This window comes from Leuciscus leuciscus (genome assembly GCF_965113295.1).
Source record: "Leuciscus leuciscus genome assembly, chromosome: 22".
NCBI classification, from domain to species: Eukaryota; Metazoa; Chordata; class Actinopteri; order Cypriniformes; family Leuciscidae; genus Leuciscus; species Leuciscus leuciscus.
In genome coordinates, this window is record NC_138746.1 from 20,327,996 (window position 1) to 20,354,079 (window position 26,084).

Sequence of the window (26,084 nt, forward strand, 5' to 3'; positions counted from 1 at the left end):
TAGTCCAAACGAGATAAAACAAAAACATGTGTGACAGTTTTAAGATCGTTAAAAGATAAAAAAGATTTGACTTTGGACAGCAGTTTAATATGGAAAAAACAAGACTTTACCACAGAATTTATATGTTGGTCAAACTTGAGAGATGAGTCAAAAAAAACTCCAAAATTTTTCACAGTGGGTTTGATATAAGAGTTTAAATAATCATAATCAATATTCGAGTTTGCTTTCCCCACAGAGGGGCCAAAAACAATTACTTCAGTCTTACTCTCATTTAAATGCAAGAAATTCAAAGACATCCAAGATCGTACATCAGTTAAACAGGCAAGCAAAGTTTCTAGGCCTTGCTTGTCATTATGTTTCAAAGGGAGATAGATTTGGGTGTCGTCTGCATAAAAATGAAAGGATACTCCATGCTTCTTAAGAATTGAGCCAAGTGGTAACATATATAGAGAAAATAAAATGGGAGCCAGAATAGACCCTTAAGGAACACCATAGGCAACTCGTGCTACAGATGATACAGTGCGACCAATACCCACTGAAAAGGTTCTATTACTAAGATAAGATCTAAACCAACTAAGGGCAGTTCCTTGAATGCCCACACACTTTTCAAGACGCGTTAAAAGAATTTCATGATCAACTGTATCAAATGCTGCGCTCAAATCTAATAGCACCAAGATTGCTGAGTTCCCGGAATCAACAAATAATAAAATATCGTTTAAAACTCTTAGAAGTGCTGACTCAGTACTATGTTTTTTCCTAAATCCAGATTGAAATTTTTCTGCAATATTGTTTGTTTCTAGAAAGCTCTGCAATTGCACAGATACAGCATTCTCTAAGATTTTTGCCATGTAAGGTAAATTTGAGATTGGCCTAAAATTTGATAAGATATTTATATCCAGACCTGTTTTTTTCAACAAAGGTTTCACCATAGCATGTTTGCAAAAGGATGGAACAATCCCAGAAAGAATGCTCTTGTTTATAATTGCTAAAATCCAATCCCCAACACAATCAAGTACCAATTTAAAAAATTGGGTCTGAACAATATCACATGCAGAGGTGGTAGGCTTCAGCTTAGCAACTGAATCCCTTAGACCCAGCAATGTGATCGGCTCAAATGAGTTAAAAAACTTAGTAGGAATTAAAAAATCAACAGGGTCGTCAGTACAAGGAATAATGGACTGTCTAATTGTATCAATTTTATCCTTAAAGAATATCAAAAAATGTTCACACAAAGTTGGGGACTCCACTAAACAAATTTTGCCGTTTGGATTATAAATAGAATTCAGGATATTAAATAAAGCCCTGGGACTATTTGTACTTTTGCGAATTATCTCAGAGAAATACTGAGATTTCGCAACTTTCACTGCTTTTTGGTATGTCATTAAAGATTCCCGTAGCATATCATAGGATACTTGGAGTTTATCCTTTTTCCACCTGTGTTCTGCCCTTCTGCAGGCTTTCCTCAAACTACGTGTATTGTTGTTTAACCATGGTTCTATTTTGTTTTTATATTTTTTTAGTTTCATAGGGGCAATAATATCTAAAACACTAGTGCATACATAATTCAACGTATTAAGAAGCTCGTCCTCATTTAACACATTAACAAGATAATCTGAGGAAAGCAAATCACAGGTCTCTTTGAATGTCACTGAAAATTTTTCCACCGAGGTTGGAGCAAAAAGGCCAACACGTGACCATTTTTCAGGTCTCATTATTTCAGTAGTGTGACAAGAAATATCAGCAGTAAACATTATAGGCTTGTGATCCGAAAAACTCAAATCATCGATATGCACATCTGAAATAGAAAAACCATGTGTTAACACCAAGTCTAAAATATGACCCTGTGCATGTGTTGGTTCTTTCACCCACTGGACAAAATCACACGCCTCTATGAGATTAAGAAACTCTTTCACTAACACTTCGGATTCACAACCAACATGAATATTAAAATCACCAACAATTAGAATTCTATCAAATTTAGGGGTAATATCCCCTAGAAATTCGGAGAACTCGGCGATAAAGTTTTTGTTTGTTTTTGGTGGACGATAAACCACTGCCACCACCAACGAGTTCATCGAGTCCAGCACAAAACTTTGAACTTCATAACTTGTGAAACTGTCGGTTTCTAAGATTCTACAACAAAAACCATCTCTAAAAACAGATGCCAGTCCTCCACCCCGACCAGACAAACGGGGTGAATTAAAAAATTTATAATTAGGAGGGGTGAGTTCAGAGAAAGGAGTATTATCTCCAACAGACAGCCAGGTCTCAGTCACAAATAAAAAATCTAAATTGCCAGAGTTTATAAAGTCATTAAGAATAAACGTCTTGTTTCCCAGCGACCTTGCATTTACTAGAGCCATTTTGATCGAAGATGATTCACAGACCTGTTGCGAAACAATGTGCGATGCCCGACAAAGTGGACGGAGATGATGACAATCCACCCCACCACGCCGAAGACGCGGTGAGCGGCGACGGCAGGGAGGCACCAACGAGTCCGCTGACAAGTGTACAATCCATTCATAAGGAATTTCCAGAGAGCGCCTTGGGATGTAGAGGCCGCGATTTATCTCCGTCCGCACAGCATCCAGACGAGGTTGACAGATCAATCGAGAGGAAGCCAGGCAAAATCTCAGCCTAGCAGCAATGCCCCCACGCTTTCCTCTCCTCCTACGCCGCTTTCTCCAGGAAAGCGCACACGGCACACGGCGTAACCATGGAGGTATGTTCATCGAGAGGGGTGGAGGTGGTAGGCTGAAACTCGGACCAGTCGTATCCTCGAAGGAGTAAAGCGCTATAGTAGATCTAATATTAAGCAGCGTTTGGCGATCGTATATTAACGATATGGCCTCATTTTGACTTAATAAAGACAAGAAATGTATAGACACAAATAAACCAAGAAACAAACGAGAATAGCAGAGGAGCTGACGGCATGTCATTTCAATCGGCGCCATCTTTTTTTAATTGGTAATTGGCAGCGTCAGCATCTGCAAACTCAGACAAATGTAAGTACCAATCTTTTATACTGCGAGTATTAACACATGATTGGTTAGAAGTGAGGTAATACGTGACGCGCTGATTGAGTCTTCCTGGCAGAACTTACGCTAAAGCTTTCATTTTCACATCAAATAAGCCTTTCCTTTGACAATATAACAATGTAAAACATTTTTATTTATTATTATTTACCTATTATTTAAAGAAGAAAGCTGTGTGTCATGTGAAGGGTTTAGATCCATTTACTGTTCTTCTCCGGAGCTGCTCCCAATAGTTTTGTGGTCTAAGCACGAATCAAATGCTCCACTACTGTAAGTCATTGTCTGAACGGGACATTTAGAGACTCACACCTGTAAAGAAGTGCTTTTGTCAATCCCAAAAAACGATAATGTGAACGTAGCCAAAGTTACTTTTAAATTAATTTAATCAATTTAATCAATTGGTTTTGTTGTTTTAAAATGAGAATATAAATATGGTGAATTCAGGTAAATTGTGGCAGTTATTAACAACTATCTCTCTGTGAAAAATTGAAACAGAAGCAGAACTTTTAGAACAGAACTTTTGCTAAGACTTTTGATTAAAAAAATCTTTTGAGATGTTTGGAAAAACACCAGCAATAAAAAATGATCAGGAATGCATCCATACTTCATGTATTATGATGCATCCCCTCCATCTCCATCCCTAATTATGATCCGGATTCAAACGGCAGGATGAGCCAGCTGTTCGGATGGTTTTAATTTGCTGATTGGTGAGGCGTGTCTGATGAGCTAAAGCTAAAGCTCATCAAACAAGTGCAGAGTCATCCTTCATCACAGCCCATCCGCATCCGGCAATAATTTCTCTCTGTAAAAGCTTATTTTGGAGTTAAACTGGTGACATGCAGTTTTTAGACAACTTTACAGAAGGGTTGCAAAGTAGGTCAGACCATTAAAGGATTAGTTTACCAAAAAATGAAAATTCTGTCATTTACTAACCCCTGTGTCATTTCCAACCCATATTAATTTTTTTTCCATTACGTGCTATGCAAAGTTAGACATTAGACGTTAGACATGGATTGCACTTTTGTCTATGAAATTACAATGATTTAAAGGCTTTCAAGCTTAAAAAAAAGACACAAAAGTACCATAAAATTGTCCAAAAAATCATTCATATGACTATAGTTCAAGTCATAAACTTATTTTGTTGAATGTTTAAATTTAGGTCCTCACTCAAAGCTATCATATGGCTTCAATATATATATATATTATATATTAACCCTTTCATGCATAGAGGCATAGGCGTAATTTGTGGGTGGGATGGGTGGGACATGTCCCCACCACTTTTTGCTAAGGTCGATATTGTCCACACCACTTTTGAAACATCTTACGGCACGAATGTACCAATACAAATAGACAAAACATCTCCAGTTAACTAGCAGAGCATTCATTTCGTTCGTTTGTTAAATGAGGCGATCTAGCGCTCAAATGTGTTTTTTTTTTTTTAAATCAAGTGATCAAAGTGCTCGTTGCCGCTGCGATCAGTGGCGCGGATACTGTGTTTGTTTGTGGCTCGCGCTTCAACGCGCGCGCTTCAATCCGTTGTGGGGAGACTCTCTATTCATTCCGGTGAAATTACAAAACAAAATTCACACAAACGTGTCCCCGCCTGATATACAACCACTGATAAACATAATAGGTTTTGATGATAAAAAAAAAAAAAAAAAAAAAAAAAATACATATATATATATATATATATATATATATATATATATATATATATATATATATATACAGTTATATATATACAGTGAGGAAAATAAGTATTTGAACACCCTGCTATTTTGCAAGTTCTCCCACTTAGAAATCATGGAGGGGTCTGAAATTGTCATCGTAGGTGCATGTCCACTGTGAGAGACATTATCTAAAAAAAAAAAAATCCAGAAATCACAATGTATGATTTTTTTACTATTTATTTGTATGATACAGCTGCAAATAAGTATTTGAACACCTGAGAAAATCAATTTTAATATTTGGTACAGTAGCCTTTGTTTGCAATTACAGAGGTCAAACGTTTCCTGTAGTTTTTCACCAGGTTCGCACACACTGCAGGAGGGATTTTGGCCCACTCCTCCACACAGATCTTCTCTAGATCAGTCAGGTTTCTGGGCTGTCGCTGAGAAACACGGAGTTTGAGCTCCCTCCAAAGATTTTCTATTGGGTTTAGGTCTGGAGACTGGCTTGGCCACGCCAGAACCTTGATATGCTTCTTACAGAGCCACTCCTTGGTTATCCTGGCTGTGTGCTTCGGGTCATTGTCATGTTGGAAGACCCAGCCTCGACCCATCTTCAATGCTCTAACTGAGGGAAGGAGGTTGTTCCCCAAAATCTCGCAATACATGGCCCCGGTCATCCTCTCCTTAATACAGTGCAGTCGCCCTGTCCCATGTGCAGAAAAACACCCCCAAAGCATGATGCTACCACCCCCATGCTTCACAGTAGGATGTTCTTGGGATGGTACTCATCATTCTTCTTCCTCCAAACACGTTTAGTGGAATTATGACCAAAAAGTTCTATTTTGGTCTCATCGGACCACATGACTTTCTCCCATGACTCCTCTGGATCATCCAAATGGTCATTGGCAAACTTAAGACGGGCCTTGACATGTGCTGGTTTAAGCAGGGGAACCTTCCGTGCCATGCATGATTTCAAACCATGACGTCTTAGTGTATTACCAACAGTAACCTTGGAAACGGTGGTCCCAGCTCTTTTCAGGTCATTGACCAGCTCCTCCCGTGTAGTTCTGGGCTGATTTCTCACCTTTCTTAGGATCATTGAGACCCCACGAGGTGAGATCTTGCATGGAGCCCCAGTCCGAGGGAGATTGACAGTCATGTTTAGCTTCTTCCATTTTCTAATGATTGCTCCAACAGTGGACCTTTTTTCACCAAGTTGCTTGGCAATTTCCCCGTAGCCCTTTCCAGCCTTGTGGAGGTGTACAATTTTGTCTCTAGTGTCTTTGGACAGCTCTTTGGTCTTGGCCATGTTAGTAGTTGGATTCTTAATGATTGTATGGGGTGGACAGGTGTCTTTATGCAGCTAACGACCTCAAACAGGTGCATCTAATTTAGGATAATAAATGGAGTGGAGGTGGACGTTTTAAAGGCAGACTAACAGGTCTTTGAGGGTCAGAATTCTAGCTGATAGACAGGTGTTCAAATATTTATTTGCAGCTGTATCATACAAATAAATAGTTAAAAAATCATATATTGTGATTTCTGGATTTTTTTTACATTTTTTTATTCTGTCTCTCACAGTGGACATGCACCTACGATGACAATTTCAGACCCCTCCATGGGGTGGGAGAACTTGCAAAATAGCAGGGTGTTCAAATACTTATTTTCCTCACTGTATATATATATATGAGTGCGGATTAGAACCCAGAACCTCTGACACACTTGGCAAAAGTTCTGCCCCTGGACCATTTAAATACACACTTAATATGGTTGGATCAACATATAATAGGCCTCATTAAATGACTTATTAAACCCAATCAATGTACTATTTAAATCGATTGCTGGACATCGTAATGTTATTGTACATACATCTGTTTTATGATTTAGCATTGTGTTAAAATGCTCCCCACCTGTCCCACCCACTTTTTAAAACAAAGTTACGCCACTGCATATGGTCACAGTGGACGGCTATTAAAAAGCCATTTTCTTGTATGCATGGGTTCTGATAGCATATTAGCCTACACATCAACCACTACAGTGTCTTATGAATAGTTAGCCTTATTATGTGGAATTTTTTTCAAGCCTTTGTATCTGGATTTTTTTTTTTTCTCAAATCAGTCATTGTGAAATCTACTAAATGAGAACTTCAGGTTACTTTAATGGTAGCTATAAAGTGTTTATTTCTGAATTTAATTGTTGTTGGTATACCAGTATTTTACCAGTAAAATTTAGATATGAAGAATATGCAATATGAAAATTATTTTCAAATAAAGTATTTTCTTTGGTCTTCAAAAAACCTTTTTCCAAAAGGTACATCTTGAAAAATGGGGTCTTATATTCAGGGCCGTCTTTTGAACATCAGAATTATCTGCTAATAAGGGTAAATCGATGTTCTCTGGTAGACTGGAAGGAGCGTGAGCATTTTCTACATAGACAGAGTTTCCACAAAGTTGTACCTTTTCCCACTTGTAGAGATCTTTGATGGAATCACGTCCTCATGTTCTGATATCAAAGACACGCGAATTTCAACTTGTATGAAGTTCTTCTCTGTCTGCTTTTGGAACGGGAACAAACTCAATTGTGTTTGCAATAATTTAAGCTGTATTATATTTTTGTATATATTTTTTAGTTTTCACCTGATTTTATATTTTATTCATTGGTTTGTTAAATACACACAGTATTACGGTGCTATAACTGTATTACAGTATCTCTTCAGTTAAAAACATAAAGTGACACATCTAAAAAATGTATGTGATAAAAAAATGACTGGAATGTCATTTGGAATGACTTGAACCCTCAAGTCATTCCAAACTCTTTTTCTTTCTTTTTTTTTTTTTAACACATCAATTTTTTAACTAATGACAGAGCTTTTATTCTTGAGTGAACTGAACTGTTCCTTTGAGTGTTGGTAGTAGCCTACCAGAATGACAGTGAGAAGTCACCTGCCATTTATACTCTCACTTCACAGATGGTCTGTGACTGGATGGTTTCATGTGTTGCATTTTCTGAATGGCTCATCTGTATGGGTCAGAGCTGATCAGACTGCAGAAGCTGTTTCCCACAGAGCCCATTCAGCATGTCTGACCATTCCAGGACATGAACTCTTTACCTGAATCGAGGGAGACGTGTGCTGCAGGGAACTGGAGGAGTCAGTACCGCCTTTGCATCTGGCCAGCGGAACGCATGACATCACAGAAGAGCTGACCTAGAAGGAGGGAACGAGGCCTGCGGGGGAGTTTTCAAAAACCCAGAGAGATTAAAAGAAGTCTGAAGAAAATGCAGGAATATTTCAGTGTTTAAGCCTTTTGTCAAACAGTTTTTTTGAGTTCCTCCACAATGGCCGATAAGAATGAAATATAGAGGAGGCATGTCGAATTAGCCGGGGGCAATCCTTTACCCATGTTCCCCGAGGCACACACTGTGTTGTAATATCTGGAGGAGGAGGAGGAGGAGGAGGAGGAAGAGGTAGGCGCAGTGCCGGCATAGCAGTTCTGACACTTTAAAGAGTGCAAGCACATCCGCAGTGCACCCCTGTGCCACCTCCACTCTGCATTAGTGTCAGCTTCATTCCTCTGAGTCCTGGACACTCTCCCAAATAGACCAATCATCAAGATCCCTGTGTGTGTGAGAGAGAGAGGGAAAAGCGTCCTCAGCTATCCTCATGACCACGACAGAACCTGCATATCAGCAATCAGTGAGTCAAAGTTCATACATTACGCCCTTCCTTACAGTGCATTTAGTCATAAATAGCTGTAAAAAAAAAAAATTTTTTTAAAAAGGGTACTGCATATGTGTGCTGAAATCATATTAAAGGAGTAGTTCAGTCGAAAATGGAAATTATGTCATGAAGTAACATGAAGCTATCACATGGCTTTTGAAGCTTCATTTTGTTTATTTTTACAGTTTTTGTCATAGTTTTTGTATGTTTTAATGAAAGTAATACCTTAACATTGTCAATGTTTTAGTTTCATTTTAGTTAGTTTTACTTTGAGAACATGCAAAATTAAACTAAATATTCTTTAAACTAACTTATATACACAACCATTAAGAAGTTTGGAATATATATATATATATATATACACATATATATATATATATATATATATATATATATATATGTATATATATATATTTTTTTTAAATACTTTTTGCTTTTATTCAATTAAGATGCATTACATTGATCAAAAGTAAAAGTAAAGGCATTTATGATGTTACAAAAGATTTTTATTTCAAATAAATCAAGGATCGTGATTTATGATCATGATCATGAAGGATCATGTGTCACTGATTAAAGGGATACTTCAGGATTTAGCATTAAGCTTTGTATTAGTAGAAAACCTGTAGTATTTTCGAATTACCGTGCTTTCCACCCTCATATCTCCCTGAGACGAGAGATTTGTGTATTTTTTGTCTGGAAAAAAAATCCTCCGATGACGCAAAAATCGTCATTTTGCGTCATCGGAGGATTTTTTGGCCACAGGCTAAAGACTACAGCCAGTAGGAGGAGCTGTCCCGCATGTTTTCAATCCGCCCAGAGAGGGTGGGATCTCACTCACAGAATGTGTAGTAATCATGCCACAGGCCTCTCATCTCTCTTCCACGGCCCTCAGTCTCTTCCTGCTCGCCACAGTAAACATAATGAATGGCGACTGTAGAACGCAAAAGCCGAATCCCGGACATTTTGGGCAATCTCGAAATCCCGGGCAGACTCATCACGGAGACTCAGCCTTGTTGTTTTAAACTGCGCTCTCTTACCGGTAGGCGTGGCTTGGGAGTGGCCTCCTAGGGCAGCGAAGCAAGTGCATTCTAGGAGTTGTTGTCTTTCATCCACATAAGCCAATAATACATTTTCTGGCTTTTCTCAGTCTAGAAAAGCTCCAAATTCAAAAAATTATTTCACATTTCTTCTACATAAATGACCCATTTTAAATACACATTCATCTTTACAGAGGTGAAGTATCCCTTTAATGGCTGATGTCAATTCAGCTTTGCCATCACAGGATTGAAATGGAAAACATTTATTTTAAACTATAATAATATTACACAATATTATTGTTTTTACTGTATTTTTGATCCAATAAATGCAGCCTTGGCCTAAAAATCTTAAAAAAATCTTGCCAACACCATCTTTTGAATGGTGGTGTATTATTTTAAACGTCAACATCGTCTTTGATATTGTTGATGACTGAAAAACCTGTTAACAATTTTTAGATATATATATAAAATTTGGTTAATGAGATTTGTTGACACTATTTAGAAGATTTCCAGTATAGTTGTAATGATTTTTTTTTTTTCAAAATTCATCCTTTTTAAACAGCATACAGGTTTAGAACGACATGATGGTGAGTAAATAATATGATATTTTTGTGAACTGTTCCTTTAAGCTTAGTTTTTCCCATCATACAGACTTGCAGACGTTTCCCCCTTCATATAGACCTGCTGAAAGGATGAAGAGAAGTCAGTGAGAAAGTTAATTGTGTTGTTTCCTTAGTCCACGGGAGCTTAGTGTTGTTGCTTGCTTTTAATAGAAAGAACAGAGCAGTAATCCAGAGGGATTCTTCCAGAGGAACACATGATTAAGATGTCAGTGAATCAGGTGATCTCATGGCAGCAGGACGCAAAACAGTGCTGCAAATTATATCCATCAAAATAATCCATAACTCTCTTATTTTCTCCTTTCTCTCCCAATCCATACCCCACTCACTTCCCACAATCCTCTATTGACCCTCGGGATGATACAGGGGGTCTCCTAATTTAATTCCCTGCCTCTGTGTTCCTTGTGACTGCATCTTGATAATTAAGAATTTAATTATAGCTGAAGGGGAAATATCATCAACAAAAAGCCTGATATTTTAAACATGAGATTATTGCCTCTGCAAGGATTCCCAGGCAAACGATGAGAGAGGTGATCTACAGTATAGGCAAGTTACTGCTTTGCAAAAACTTTAATGAATTAATTAATTAATTAAATAAAAGCAAACCAGTAAACTAAAACTTTTCCACAAATCCCTCGTGCCTGCCATGAAGGACGCTGTTTGAAGTGAAATCATGGACATCCTCTCTGACTGGGATCTTTTGAGGTATTCTGGGTACGTTGAGCAGCTGAGAGCTGCAGAACAGTGAGTTCCGGCCCTTAGCCTTGGGCTCCGTGGTGATTCTCTCTTCGCTCAATCTGCACCGCTGCTTAATTTCTGCGGGGAGCCCTCCAGCAAGAATTTGTTGCAAGCAGATGTTTCAAAGCAGAGCAGGTGATGTTTTGGGTACCTCTGAGACATTAGCCAGAGCATGAGCAGGCATTTGAAAGATGCTACAAGAGATTAAGGATGTTTTTATTTTTCGGATTGTGCTTTACTGTATACACAAACTGATAAACAGGCCAAACAAATGCATTATTAAAATAGCACTTAAATATTTATAACCTTTCATTTTGAAACTTAGCATTCCCTCCACCATATTGTGGTCAAAGACTGCCTATTTATAACCATCTGAGTGACCAATCACAGTTTTATCAGACACAGACTCAGCTTTATTGTCTCTCTCAGGGAGACTAATAATGCAACAAGGAGCCAAACATCCATTTGATGCTTTTTAAAATACCATTATATACAAGAATTCATGAATTATAAAACAATAGATACAACAAATAGCAGCTTGCATACATAGAAATACCAACATTGATAGATTTTCTAACAGCTTGCGCCAACGCAAACCCTCTTTTGGCGTTAAAAATCTGCTGTCAGGATTTACTAAAGACATGCAGAGAAAAATTTGGGAGGAGAGTATTTAAATTAATCATGCAAGGTGATTTTTGACCATTATTTAACGCCCAGAAAAGCATGTCTTAAAGTCTCCCGTAGTCAATCATTGTATCCCTTGAAACTCATCTTTGATCACCAAAATCACATATTTAAATATTTTTTCCTTTGAAAAAAAAAATTCTTCAAGCCTTAAAATAGCTTGAATATAACTCTACACCCTTGCTTCATTTAGTATATGTGGTTTTATGAATTTGCAAATTAGCCCCCCCTCCACTCACTCACACCAGCTCAGAGATCCACTCATTGACGATCACACGTTGACGTGATTGGTTACAACAAAGTGTGTTTTTGAGACTGCCTTTGGTTGACTGCAGTTTTAAGGAGAAAATACTCATCAATGTTGTTGATTTATGAATATGTTCTGTTTTGTCTTAAAGGAACACACCACCGTTTTTTGAAATAGGGGTTATTCACCGTCTCCCCTACATTTAGATAGGTGGGCAAACGCATTTCTGTCTCTGTGCATGCATTGTCTTAGTCTAGCAGCTCGGCCGCTAGCTTAGCTTAGCATAATCAATGGAATCCTTTGTTGCCGGATAGCATGTTGTGATTAAAAGTGATAAAAAAAAAAATTAAAAAAAATAAAAACGAATTACTTCTTGTGGCCTGCGTATTCACAACGAGTACAAATAGCAATGCAGATTAAGACTAGGCGATTTCATAGGCAGATATTGACTTGAGGGGGGAAGCACAGGCAAAGCACTGCTACTTGGGCACAGAGATATCAGATATCTTGGGCACAGAGATAGCGGATTTCAGGTGTTGCGTGATATCTCTGCGCCCAAGTAGCAGTGCTTTGCCTGTGCTTCCCCCTCAATATAGTTTAGTTGTGTCCGTATTCCACAGGAGCTTGCTCTTGTTACTTACTGACAACATAAAAAAAAAGAAAAAAAAGAATCCGGAGCCATTCCTCCTCAGATGCGTGAAATGGTCAGAAAGCACTGTGACCATTCCTTGGACATATAAAGTTGAGTGCTGAAAATCTAACTGTTTTGTTGTTCAATCTGTTATATAATAAATAATTTTGCTCTTACTTTGGGGGAAATTGTTACAACACCAAATGTCTTATTTCTTTTATGCTCTCTGCAACCTTTCATGGTGACATGAGGTATGGGCCACTGATGCAAAGCAAACATAAGGGGCCTGGTTGCTAGGATACACATGTACAGTCATAAAACAATCTGCCTCTCTTCAAACACTTGATGCTACAATCATTTTTCCCCATTGTGGACTGCACAATGTGTCTTCACAGGTTTCCCTGATTGCAAGAGAATACCGTATGTTACACGTCTGGCAGTGCAGCTCAGTAGTGCCTTATCCTTTTTTTAAATACAATTTTATTTAATTATCCAAGTATATCCAAGTGCTTCTAATGAGAGTAATGTAGAGTTTTCTGTTCGCTCCCCACGACTTCTTCCTTGCAGAGGGCCGACCTGCTCTGATTGCCTTATTAATATGTTTTGAAAGCTGTAATTAAGACAGGGGTCGACATGCACATAATTCTATTATTTGATCTACTGAAGCAACAAATTTCAGAGTTGAATCACTCTGCTATGAAAGAGGCTTTGAATTTTAAATGGCCATGTTTCAGTGGAGTGGGTTCTTCCTTTTACTTTTTCATTTTCATGGCATAATACCTCACTTTGCTATGCATGCGTTCATTCTTTTTCAATCTTCTCTTTAGGATTCCCACAGTCATGGAAAACCTGGAGATATCAGGGAATGTTTAAATTGCAACATCCAGGCCTGAAGATCGGAGAAAGGAGTCATGAAGAATTTGGTATTACATTTTTAAAAAAATGTTCCCCCTATTTATGCTCTGCTAGCTAAAATATTTCACCAGCTGGAAATGTCTAACTATGAGTGAAATAAAAAATATCAGTCACACTTTAGATTAGGGTCCAATTCTCACTATCAACTAACTATTAACTATGACTTTTGCCTCAATAAACTCCTAATTACTGCTAATTAATAGTAAGGTAGTTGTTGAGTTTGGGTATTGGGTAAGATTAAGGGATGTAGAATCTGGTCATGCAGAATAAGGCATTAATAAGTGCTGTATAAGTACTAATAAACCACCAATATTAATATGCATGCTAATAAGCAACTAGTTAATAGTGAGAATTGGACCCGAAATTAAAGTTTGACCAAAATACCTGTATCCAGTTATCGCAAGTGACTGGAAAATTCGTTAGTCAAATGCATTGGTCAAAAAGTTTGGGAGCCTTGATTTCTTTCAACTGAGCTAATGAAATGCCTTTATTTGTAGCAACACATACATATAATTGTAGTATTATGTCATATTTTAATAGTTGTTTTTATCATATATATTTGTATTTATATTATCATATTATTAATATATTTTAATATTTTGCTTTTAAAGCAGGTAACTACTTTTTTTATGGTTTCCTAGAGGTTATGCAGGATGACATGCAATACAAATTTATAATGTAATCACTAAATCCATTTTACCAGCTATTTCGATGAGCTGTCTAAACATATTTTTATTCTAATATAAATGTCTTAATCTATGTGAAGAAAATGTCTTTTTACTAGCCATTTGTGAAAATGTATGGTCAGTGTGCTGAAGGGTTCTTTCTGATGCAAAGAGTCATTAGGATCTGCTAATATGCAGCAGGATCAGTGGACTGATTGCCTCATCAAATGCAACATTGCCAACTGTTGTTCCGCATGACAGGCAATTGTTTTGATGGAGGTCTGAATCCCACTTGCAAAAATAAAGATCTATTTTGATGGCAATCGGCACAGGGCTGTAATGGGAGCTGAAGCACGTAAACAGAACCGAGACTTGCTGTCAGGTGCAGCTGGAGGAAAGACATTTACTCCCATCTGAGGCCAGGGGCTGAATTTCAATGTGAAACTCGTTGGTTCTGGATGAGTTTAGTTGTTATTGCTTATAGGGGCTTTAATATGCTCACAACACCTGTTGTCGTATCTGTTACCCATTTTGTCACTACATTTTACATTTGTTTATTGATGTCTGGCAAACTTACACATTTGGTGAATATTTCTGATTTAATGTGTCTTGTAACTTCATGTAGTTGGATGAAGGATCAGTTAGATTGAGATGAAAATTATAAACCAATCAATACAATTTTGCACAGTATGGCATTGTTTTCTAACAAAAGTGGGTTTATGAATTCAATCGTCATACATTTAGGGCCCTATTTTAACGATCTAAGCACATGGTCTAAAGCACACGGCGCAAGTGCAGTTATGGCGTGTCTGAATCCACTTTTGCTAGTTTAACGATGGGGAAAAATGGCCGGAGCGCCGGCGCATGGTCTAAAAGGGTTGTCCCTATTCTCTTAATGAGTAATGGGTGTGTTTTGGGCTTTACGCGCAATAAACCAATCAGAGTCTCATCTCCCAATCTCTTTAAATGCCAGTTGCGCTCGCACCATGGCGGATTCGCTATTTACATGGCGGAATTTGCAAGCGGAAAGACTGGATGCTTCTCTAGCGATGAAACAGACCATCTACTGGACTAGCCGGATTCCACAATATCTTTATGTACTCAATAATAATCTTTTACATTGTAGTTCTTTTTATTTTAAATATTTGGCATGTTTGTGTGCTGCTGTGCGTCCCTGTGTGTGTAATAAGCAGAGTGTACGCGCGTTGTGGACCCACCTATAGGCTCATATTACTAATGCGCCCTTTAAATAACAAAAAAATATATACTGCGCCATTGACTTTAGAACATGTTTTTGTTGGTCAATGACGCAGTCTATTTCAGTTGCCTCAAAATAGCAACGCATCAACAATGCGCCCGAACACACCTCGTTTACAGACCAGCAAATGCATTTGCTATTGAAACAACATGGCGCAGGACGTGAAAATGATAATTGTGTCGGGCTGAAACTAGCAAAAAACACTTGTGACGCGCCTTGCGCCGCATAGCGTTGGGTGTATAATAGGGCCCTTAAATGTAACACATACACATACATATGAAAAATTAAGACTTTGCTTTTAGGAACATTATACAAGACAACCTGTAACTCACATGAGATTGTTGCAATAGCAAACCACAACAATCCAAGCAATTCCCAGTGGACAAAATCAAGTCCTGCCCTAAATTTTTTCTTGCTTTAGAAACCATTTCATTAGGATATACATCACAGCATAAAAGAAAATACAATCGCAACTTTCGTTTCAAGTTAAAAAAAAATTTGTGTAGGACAGTGAAAATGTCTAAAATCTGAACTACTGGCCAGAAAGTCCTTTTTGTTGAAACATGTCCAATTTAATCATTTAAAAGATTTACTGCTAGCCAGCACAGCCTGCTATTTTTGTCAAAGATATACTCTATGTCCAGGACTCACATAATCACTGACTTTGTAAACCCACCAACCACCATTAACTACAAAGGTACAGAGATTGAAACATGTTTCATCCAGGTCAATTATGAGCACGAGAGCACCCTGCAGTTACATAACAGCTGAAACAAAGCAGCATGTCACGTTTTCCAGCCTTGTTTGAGAGAGTTCCTCACACTAATGAGCTCTACAGATGTGTCAAAGCCAGCGGTGGGGAGCGTCATCTCTGTGGTAAATAATGGCCAATTACCCAGCTCAATTAAGCTCGCTCGTTTCTTTTGTGCGTGTTCAGAGGCCACATCTGTACAACTGCATTTCGGTTTCGTGCTTCAACACTGGAGCTCTGCTGCTCAAAAACCTAGGGAGATAAACATGGGTCATATGTGTGTGTGTGAACTGAAAGAAGACATAACAGTATGCGACTGACAGATAAAAAGGGAGGGGAAAAAAAACAGACAAACTTTATGCCGGCTTGTATTCTCATCCCAGGTGTGCAAGAAAATAGAGCAGCCTGATGAAAATAGGTCACTGTCTTTTTTTCTTCTCATGCTGATACTGGTCTATTGTAAATGTTTATTTTTTATTTTTTATTTTTTATGGACATAGAAAAGACATGGTGCCTCTGAAATCATGATCAAAGATTTTGAGCCATATTTTAAGATTAATTACCATATGATAAGAAATTGAAATCAATAAAAAATCTTTAGGTTTGTTTAATTTTATGTTCCGGTTTGTTGTCAACTTTAGCGAACGTTTAGCAAAACATTGCAATTTCCGTAAGTTTTCTGCTTTTATAGATGTTGTACAGTTCAAACACCAAGTATCTATGGTGCATCTCTTGCAGAGTGCTGAGAGTGTGATGCTTTAGATAAAGGTGCCATACTTACTCCCAGAGGATTTGATCCTTGGTTAAATTGAGCTGCACCAGATATCTGCAGAAGTATTTCTCTTTTTATCCAGGAGGAAAACAAGAAAAAATACATTTAAGTACTTAGACATGTTTTTCCTTTTCGAAATGGTTCATGTAATGGTTGTGTGTTTGCGTTTCATGCTTTATTCATTTCAACAGTACGGTCTAATTGAGCTTAAATGTCATGCTGCCTGAAATATATTAATTATAATTAGTGGTCAGTCGATATGCATTTTTTAATTGGCTATATATATATATAACTAATAAACACATGCAAAAACAAGAGCGATAACTAAGCGAAATATAAATAACTGATTGTTGAGTGTCTGCTTTTTCCTGTGAGCATTTTTGTTTTTTTGCACAGTAAAATAAAACCAGTAGCTGCAGTTTGCCTTTTTTGCCAAATCATTTTGTCAGATAAATAGCTAAACCAAGTTTAGTGTTTTGTTATTCCTTCATATTAAAAATATTTAAAAAAATATTTAAAATATATTTCCTCAATTGTTGATGGAATTGTAGATGGATTATAGGATCATAAAAAACAAATATCCCCTTCGGATATCACTTTTGGCAACTACTATATTTAGTTTATCAGTTTATGTTTATATCCTTTAACGTTTCCCATTAAATACATCAAACAAATACACACATCATTACATATTTGTAATATCTGTATATTTTTTAAATGTTCTTGTTTTTCCTTGTATTTCCTTACATTTTATTTATATGAAAAACTGAATGTCAGCTGATCATTGTGATAATTGTAATATTTAGAATATAAAGTTGACATTTTGTGCTGTCATAAAGTATAAACTTAGTTATGTTATTTAACAGTCCATATAAGAACATTATGAGCCCATGTGATTAGCTTTTTGTGCTACTACATGAATGAGTAGCACAAAGGGACATGAAGGGACCAACCCTCTTGTGAGTTTCTCTGACTGATTGCCTGCAGTCCTGCTGAGTAAAATGGAGACACATCATGTGACTATCAGCACACAGGTTGAGTGTGTTTTATATGAGCATGCAGCCTATTAGGCATATGTCATAACACATCCATACACGCACAGCTGTTAAGGAAATGTTGTATCATGAAAGCAGGATATTTTATGACTGTAATGCATATTAATGTATACACTACACTGACCTTTCAATGACCACCACCATTTCACAGCTGTTCCAAATGCAATAAACAATATGAAAGTTGGATTATTCCACGAGAATTATAATAAAATCCTGCAAATAAATTAGATTTGAAAATGAACTGTCAGCTATATGTTATTTAAAGGTACAGTATGTAATATTTTTTATTTTTTTATTAACAAAATTTAAATAATGAGTCAAATAGAGAACACGACAGAGCTCGTAATAAAATGAGAATCAACATTGGCATGACCTTTCGGAGATGGGGAGAACTGAGGGAATTGAGTTACATAGTGTACCTTTAATTTTGCTGAATAAAATTGTTTTGATGAAGAAACAACTTTGGCCAAATGCGATGATCTTCATTCACAAATCAATCTTTTTATTCAAAGTGATCAAATAGATTATTAGTGAATAACAACTTAAATGTCAGTAGTTTTTTAAGGCTTAAAAACTATGCATAGTAATTGCATGCAAAAGTGACCAACACATTGTTGATTCATAATTTCTACTTTTGTGTTCTTCAGAACAAAGGAAATCATGTAGTTTTGGAAAATGATGCCATAGTTTTAATTTTTGGATGAAATGTTCCTTTAACAGTGGCTGGAATACAAAAATCCAAGAACGTTCTTTAATTCTCTTTCACAACATCTCCTTGAACTCGTTGATGCAGAGTGTTTAATCCCTAAATTGACTTCTGGGTTCCATCTCAGCTCTAGGTTGTTATGTGAAGGTAGCTCATTATTCTATTGTAAAATGAGAAATGAATTATAAATGCTTGACTGCATCAGCATGAGCTCTGATGCAGATAGGCCTATATATTATCTGGAACACAGTCCGTTTTTACTGAAGCAGGAATATGTATGATTTTAGAAGGAATTTATGATTTTACCATTGCACCTTTTGATGTCGTCTACTTAAAAATAAGCTAAAAGTGTCACTACCATTTTTAAAAAAAACTTGGCTGTATCCAACTCTCATTAAGTTCCAGTGCAGCAACGCTGATATGCTAGACGACCAACCTGTAAAAACACACACAATGTGTCAGAGGGGTCTGATTGGGAGTCTAGGCAGACAAAAAAAGAAAGCGAAGCCTGTACTCTAGACTCCCCAGGGTTTAAATTAACAATGCTCCCATCTGTTCGGCTACTTTGAGCATGTCTCTAATGACAGGCCTTACTTAGCCCAAGACTAACCCACATCCAACAACACTGCACTGGCAAACTAGATCTATCTTTACACGTAACCTTGAGAAACTAGGACTACACAGAAGAGTTTTTCTGGCCCACTTGGTTTTGTCTCATCTATGATAAGATGCTACGTCCCATGAGAGCATCATACTGTAGTATAGAAAGACTGTTTTTGTTCTGTGAAATGGAAAGGAAAGATCAACAGCTTACTTTATTGGGTCAAATGAATGCAGCTGTGCATTTAAAGAGGATAACAGAAACCGCTTGTGTCCTTGTGAATATGCCATTTTTTAAAAGCTGGAAAAGATCAAAGACTTCCGTCTAATGCCGCCCTCCCCCTTACACCAACCTGAGCATATATTTTTTCTCGTGTCTTAAAAACGCTTAACACCATCTTTAATAATTTGGCATTAGACATGCAGATATGCAGATTGCATCTCTGGCACACCACATCAGCAGAAACACAGAGTCGCTGCATGTTTAATGAGATTTGCAGTGGAAAGCGATCCTGTGGTGCAATGTCTCATCTAGCAGGAATGGGTGTGTTGTGTGTGTGTGTGTGTGTGTGTGTGTATTCAGAAGGCCCTTTTTGTTTTGTTTTTTCTCTGCCCTGTGGCCTTTTCTGCTGTCTGTTCTGTCTGTTCCAGAGTGGCAGTCGTGTCTGGACTGCGGGGAGAGAGACGCACTTGACTCCTCAGCGTGAGTTTAGATCTTGCTTACGATGAGCTCTCTGTCGGCTTTGATCCTGAGATTGAACGCTCATCTGTGTGCCACACTGAAACGTCTCAGAGCAAGTCTTCGCTCTCTCTTTATCTTTCTTTTGTTGTCTCTTAGGATCCGTCCTCTGTGGCAATGTAAGGTTAATGCTCGCTGTTAAGCCACAGTCTGTTTTTAACCTTAAAGGGACAGTTTACCCGAAAATAACAATTCTTTGAATTATTGAGCAAGTGATCCGTATGATGCTATATTCCAGGTATTCTGATGTTATACAATAGCTTATATAAATTTAATTGATTATTCACTGAATATATTTATATGTTGGATGTTGTAATTTTATATTTGTAATTTAATTGTCAAATAAATATTGAGTAGTTTGCATGTGTATGCTGCATCAAAAATATGCACTTTTGCATTTAAAAAAAAATTTATGTATGCCGTTACCTTCCATTATGTGCAGTAACTAAATATCTGTTAACATCTCAGAAAAAAAAAGTGTTGTAGTGTTTCACGACTCTTTAAAGATCTAAAGATCTCTCTAAAACTATTTTTTGCCCCTTGCAGCCATGATGATCAATCTCATTTTACAGTTCAGAGAGCAGATGTGCAACCCTGCATGTACCTGAGTCCAAAAGCATCAAACCGGCGATTCATTTATTAGAGAATTTGGCAGAAACCTATCGCCTCGAGAGAAGAGAGTCTGTGCTATTACATCGCTTGATACAGTAACGTAATTACACTTTGAGCAGCCGGAGTGCAGCAGGAGGCCTGAGATATGGAGCCCTGGAATGAATGTTCATTTGAGTCAAATCATACCGAAAGTAAGGTTTAGGTGGCCATCAATGCAATGTAGCAGTTAAAGACACTTGGACCCTGTAAACTCAAAAGGTTGATACATAGTTTGGTTCTAGCACAAATTAATTTTCGTATTGATATTGATACGTAAAGTGTGGTTCTAACACAAATTCATTTTCGTATGTTTGCATAGTCAAAGTTCATTTATATCGTTTATTTATATAGCACTATTGACACAGCAGCAGCTGAGCAATGTACAACACATCATAAAAAAACATCAAAATGCCATAAAAGCAAGATGAGAAAGACATAAAAATGAAATAATCAACAATGAAATGCATCATTAAAAAGCATAAAATGATAAGAATGTATAGAAGCCCACCAACAGAAATTACATCCAGAATCCACATGGCTGGTGTACATCAAGAAGGAGAAGCCGACTGACCCAATAGCCATACTTAAAGTATTTGCGATATTCTGCAATCATTTAGCGAACAATGAAAACCAGTGAGAAGTAGTGAGCTTTTAATTAAGACTCACTGGACAATAATGTCCATATATTAACATATTGACAGCATCTAAAACATAAGATGTTATACATAACATTATGTATAATTAACTTTGGAAATGTACAAATTCTTTGAGATTCATACAATATTGAATTCATAGTGGATTGATATTATTGTTTATTTCTTTTATTCTATACAATTTAAAAAAAAAAAAAAAAAAAAAAAATTGTAACTGCAGTCTAGCTGCAGTCTGTAACTTTTTTTGTTCAAAATTTACTAAATTTATATTTGCGAGTACATCATAAATCCATTTAACAAACTGTGTTTTTGTTTTATCTTGAATCTCTACACCTATAATAAGTGTTTATATTGGGACTATTTTAGACTGGTACAGGTCGTACCACTGCGGAGTAGCCCAGTACCTGCCCGTACCTTGTTATTGACATAAACAGTGAGAAGTAGCTCTGGCTACAATGCTGTTCTGTTTATTAAGTGCTAGAGCTCCAAAAGTTATGGACTGCAGCTTTAATATAAAATATTAAGGCTCGGTTTCACCTAAGCGCCTCGGACAGGGTTTAGATTAAGCCAGGATTAGGCCTTAGTTCAATTAGAATATTTAAGTAGCTTTTATAAACGGGCCTTGGAAAAAAAACATTACTGGTGTGCATCTTGAGACAAAACAATTAGCTCTGACATATTTTAAGATATGCCAGACAGTGCAAGATGTTTTTAGATAAAACAGCTCAAACATGCATTTTAGTCTGAGACTAGGCTTAAGCTTTGTTTGTTAAACCGGGGGTAGAATATAAAAAATATACTGTACGTGTTAACATTACATACGAATACATATGAATTCGAATGAGGTCAGGCTGTTTTTATTCTCAACATGCTCCATAAGACTGTAAAAGGCCCTCAGGATAACTAAAGTAATCTAAAACAATTTCATTATATTTACCATAGCAATATTTTTTATCCAGTACTTGGTACAATTCCAAGGTGCCAGATCATTGAATTTAATACATTCTGAAAAAAATTCTCTGTTTTTAACAATAGGCTTAGTGACCATTGATCCAAGTTCTTGTCTACTATAGTTATATTCATTTGGATTTAGCATTCACCACTAAGAATTTTATTCCCCCATGTCTGTATGATATCAATTTCCTCAAGAGTGGCCCTTTGAAGGAGCGCTGACTGTTTGGATACATTCTGAAGCGCCATCATGCCCTCCGTGAACAAGTCTTTCTCAGCGTATTTTCAGGTCAGTCAGTGAACTGTGGAAATTGATTGTGAGGGAAGTAAATATGCACTGAGAAACAAACAGCACTTGATGCACAGTCGCTCACTTCAGAAGGCCTGTCGCCACAAAGACGAATTTACTAAAACTTGAAAGCCACTGCGAGCGAGAACTGTGAATTCAGCGAACCCACTGCCAATCAATATGAACGCCAACTAACAAAAGACTGTGAGTCAACAGCTTCTGCTCAATCTAGACAAATAGATCAACTCCACAGCAAGGCCATTCAAGGCAGGGCATTTATTTGAAAAGAAGTATGCAACAAATTATAACACTCTATTAAAAACCATGTCCAATCAGACAGCTGATTATAACTCTCAAAAGTGGAAAAAAGCCATAAAAGCTAGTTATAAAAGTTTATAGGTGGCTTTCAAAATTCCATTAGTGTCTAGCAAGAGGTATATTGAGATAATTAGCGTCATCATTTCTAACTAAATGCTTTTTAATCTAGGTCATTTACTTCATATTAAGAGAGACAGAGACTTGGGGAATGTGTCTTTTCAACCCTTAGTGGAATAGGAAGTAATTCAGGTAAAAATAGGTTTAATGGAGGCCAGTAATTCTGCAAGTTTTAAAAAAATTGAGCCTATTGAGAGAAGAATGCATGGCATTTATGTCCACTCAAGACAGATAATCAGATAGCTCTACAGCACCACTGGGTTTTACAGCTTCATTGAAAATGACAGTTGCACTTTCTTCTGAGATAAAAACAGAGGAGAGGAGGGAACAAACCTGTGCAGTTATCATAGTGCTGGAAAGCAGGTGGTAAATTGATTTTTATTTCACGTTTGTGTACAGTTCTGTGTTTTCAGTCTTTGTGTTTGGGAATAAAAAAAAATAATAAAAATTGTCCACTGATCCTTTAAAATATATATATATATATATATTTTTTTTTTTTACCCCAACTCTCTTAGTAAAAATGGCACAGAAGCTGTCATTGTGCTGAACCCTTTCAAGAGGTATTATATATACTATTTAGGTATTAAAATGCACCCTTTAGTGGTAAATGAGGTACAAAGGTGTACATTTTGAAAGCTACTGACCCAGTGACAATTTTTGGACCATTTTGTTTCTTAGAGGAAAAGTACACAACTGTACAAACTATTAATCAGACTGCATGTTTATCCTGGATCAGTAGCTTTGTTTGCGTTAAATTAAAAATGTCGTCCACCCTGACCAAGTTCTGTTAACCGTCTGATCCCTACAATGAGACCATTGTGAATTTTTATATCTATGGACTACCGTGATCAGTCATACTTTACGGTTTACAACTGTGCCACAAGTCTGGATATATAACTGATTTTAAACACCATCATTTGATCCTCATTTGATGATTACTGCAGCCGTGACCAATAAAAATGTACACAAACATCTCTTTTTAATGAAATTTTCTTTACAGCTTGCTTTCTGTGGCCGTTAATTCCACAACATTAATTACAAAGTACCATTTTACCACATTAAGCAGCTTAAACTGGATTATTGATTGGTTACTGAATAAGATGCAGGTTTTTGCTCTGAAATACTGCATGCAAAAGTGGTGCGATTGTAAAATTTGCCCTTCTGAATTGCTCTGCACCATTGAATTGCCTGAAACATTGGTTTTGAGCACCGGTAATGCTGCTGTCCAATGTGAATGAATGTGGTTGGGTACCATTTTAGACAGCTGGGTAAAAAGATATGACTGTTATTGATCATTCTGAACAATATCTCTACTGTTAGTTTTTCTAGAGGGCAGTAAGTGCACTAGCTAAAACCGGTGTGATTTCTCATGGTTCGAATCCATGTATATCCCTATGATGTAGGTATTTCAGTTTGGGCTATTGCACTACTGGAAAAGAAAGCTCTGAAATTTAAGTTGGCCTGTGGCAGTGGAAAAACATCTTAAATAGAGTGTTATCAATAATGTGTTGAAATACTGTACCTACTGAAGAAAGCTATTTTAACAGATTTAGCACTAAGTTTGACTCCTTCATTGGTATGTATAGAACAGCATGCTAAGTGACCCAGTTTCTTACCGGAAAGACTCCATAATCTATCCAGTAGCCAAGATGAATAATTATGTTGGAGGAAAGAGCTATTTTGCCTTGTAACAATTGACACAATACAAACATTGTGTGTGAAATCTGATTTGGCCATTTCAAAGTTTTCAAAGGCATTCCTTAATTGTGTTTTTCTGTTAACCTCAGCCATTGTATCACCCAAGACTTTGTCAAATTAATCGCATACTCTTTTGGATTGTTCTGCGAGATGCATTGTAACATTTATATAATGACTCAGACTTCATGACATATATCTCTGTCTGCCACAACCAGATTACACAATGTTCTCAAACGCCATTAAATCTGTGTTGCCTCCAGGTCGTTATTATAATACGGCTGTATCAGAGTCCTGCGAGAGCAGGGACAAAGATCCACAATGCTCAGTTACAGGAATGTAGGAGACAGGATTGATCTGTTTTTCTTGTTATCACCATCTCATTATAATGATGGGAATATTAGATCATAGCCTGTCATGCCTTGTGTTGGGTTCCCCCACTTTGCCGTACGCTGACGTGTAATGCTGAGACGCATCACTTCTCAATGTAAGAAACATGAAATGAATAGCTTGACACTTCACATCACACATCAATACAAATGCTGTGATGGAGAATGGGTGACCCAGTTGAGAGATGAGGTTGGGGGGGTCAAGAGACTGGTGTCTGGAAAAGAAAAAGGAGAAAATGCACCTGCTTCTCAAGAGCACATACAACCGACATGGCATGGGATGCCACTGGCTATGTCGTTTGACACTAATGGTCCCACGGTATAAAAGAAAAAAAAGGAGACTAGACTATTGTAAGTAAGTCCACTGAAGGCAAGTTTGAAGAACCCAAGTGCAGCTTTTATTCAAAACAAGATCAAACAAAAGGCAGGACGTGGCATGACCTCAAAACACGAATGCTTACAAACAGTGGTTACACAAACAATACTTTGACAAGGACACTTGGCAAACATGAGGGCTTAAATACACACAAGACTAATGACAAGACAATGGACACCTGTAAACAATTAAACAATGAACCAATCAGAACATGACACATAAGACAAGGAAACACATGGCAGGATCACATGACCATAACAGGGAATCACATGACAAGACATGAAACATGACTGACATGAAACATGAACCAAAACAAGAAGTGACAACTATAATGCATGGATGTATATTTGAGAACTGAATTTCTAGCAATATTTCCAACCCCATATTTAATATAAGTATTGAATGTATTATAAGTATTTTGTGTTGTGATTTGTACATTTTCTCTTTACAGATGAACAGTTGTGAAGGACATGGTCTTGCATGCATCAACATTGCAATGACCAATATTGCACTGCCTCAAACTGCGGACAGCGTGGGCCGAGGCTCTGAGAGCTGAGATTTTCCAAAATACTAGGCAGTAGAGGAAATATCAGCTGAACCAGCAAAAATTTTGCTGAACTTTACACTATCCTCATTCAGGTAAAATATGTTCACTAGTAGTTGTTAGGATGTGAAAAGTACCGGTCTGGCTTTGTGCATCCAGTACTGCAGCAAAACTCATGTCTTTTAACCCTGTAAGGCTTGACATGAAGTAATACTTGTTTAAAAATGGAATAGTTAATTGTACTTTTAGACTAAATCTTT